The sequence below is a fragment of the Lucilia cuprina genome, chromosome 2 (assembly GCF_022045245.1).
Source record: "Lucilia cuprina isolate Lc7/37 chromosome 2, ASM2204524v1, whole genome shotgun sequence".
Lineage (NCBI taxonomy): Eukaryota > Metazoa > Arthropoda > Insecta > Diptera > Calliphoridae > Lucilia > Lucilia cuprina.
The window spans coordinates 43,193,017-43,194,691 of NC_060950.1; the positions used below are offsets into that span (position 1 = coordinate 43,193,017).

The following is a 1,675-nucleotide window of genomic DNA, read 5'->3' on the forward strand; positions in this document are numbered from 1 at the left end:
AAATACTTTAGAAGGTAAGTAAAATGATTATTATATTGTTCTTACTTATGTATATTTAATAATTGAAGCATGGATGCGAATAAGGGCGTAAAGACCACCTTTTCAAAAAAAGAAATATGTTCAATATTCCCCTCAGAGGAACTTGTAAGTACATATATATTCTAAAAGTTTTTTGTTGTCACTTTTTAATGTTTCCATTTATAATTGACAGGATTTTTATAAAAGCGGAAAGAGAGGGAAAATTTACAATAAAGTAGCTAATTTAAAAAGGCTTTCAAAGGATGTTTTAAAAAATGTGAAAGTAAACCTGATATAAATACTTTAGAAGGTAAGTAAAATGATTATTATATTGTTTTTACTTATGTATATTTAATAATTGTTGTTATTTCAGAGTCAGAAGAAAATTCTACCCTGTATTTACAATATCTTCAAAGTGAACAAATAACAGCTGGGGAGTTTGACATTTATTGGCGCAGATTGTGCGTCATTTCGGTTCAAACAGATATCGGAATCTCAGACAACAGCTGAAATTTTCAAGTTATGGCCTGACTACATAAAACCATCAGGTTTTCATTTGGTAAATTTCTGACATACAAATATTTTTATATATTGTAATTTTACTTTTTCTTTTTAGATTGATATAGATTTCGCCCTAAAGTTTCCAATGGCCAAAAATTTGCATGAACGATGGCCTAAATTTAGCGAACAAATTTTGTGTGTTTTAAAAACTAAAATTTCTTCCGCATACATTTCTAAAAAGCTTTGCCGATATTGAGTCCAAAAATGATGGTAAAAAACTCTTATTTTAAAAGATAAAATTTATTTTAATAAATGCTTTTATTACAGAGTCCAAAACATTTATGATTTTCTGGTTTCTACATAACCTTTTCCCACCACAACTTAAAGTTTCTACAGAGTCTAGTGGCGCAAAGTTTCGAAAAAATACTCAATTGCTGATTCCCAAGAAGGATTCGCAATAATAGCAAATACATTAGAGGAATTGGAAGTTAAAATCAAATTACTGAAGCTACAATGCCGAAATATACAGCCAAGATTATTAATTATAGGCGAAATATGCAATATTAAATCTATTTTTGTTTTTGTAGACAATGTGAAATATCCAATTTTGACATTTTTAAATGCTCATGATGTATTGTTTAAAATTTTTTTTATTTAATCTTGAGTATCCGGAAGAATCCGATGTTTTTTATAATTTCATACAATCATTTTTATACGATTTACCTACTACAAAAAAATATTCAAAAGTTTTGACCATTAACATGAAATTTTAAATATAAAATAAGAGTTTAAGAGTATTTTTAGTAATATAAAATTTATCTTTTTTCAATTATTTAAAATTAAATAAACTCAATTTTTATACCTTTCACCTTCGTGAGAAGGGTATATATAAGTTTGTCATTCCGTTTGTAATTTCTATAATATAATTTTCCTACCCTATAAAGTATATATATTCTGAATCCTTATAGATAGCGAAATCGATTGAGCCATGTCCGTCTGTCTGTCCGTTGAAATAAGTTTTTAGAGGACCCCAGATATCGGCGAGATCCAAATCTTCAATAATTCTATTAGACATGATTTCGAGAAGATCGCTATTTAAAATCAGCAAAATCGGTCGGTAAATAACGGAGATATGAACAAAAATCTGAGACAACCG

At 27.9% G+C, this 1,675-nt stretch overlaps 1 long non-coding RNA gene across 1 annotated transcript; it reads left to right on the top strand.

Annotated features, from left to right (window-relative positions):
- Nucleotides 1-86: 86 nt before the first annotated feature.
- On the top strand, nucleotides 87-1,269 carry LOC124419133. The gene is made up of 5 exons (XR_006940425.1): nucleotides 87-144; nucleotides 212-328; nucleotides 392-577; nucleotides 635-789; nucleotides 847-1,269. It is a non-coding gene; the product is annotated as an uncharacterized LOC124419133 (long non-coding RNA).
- Nucleotides 1,270-1,675: the final 406 nt, after the last annotated feature.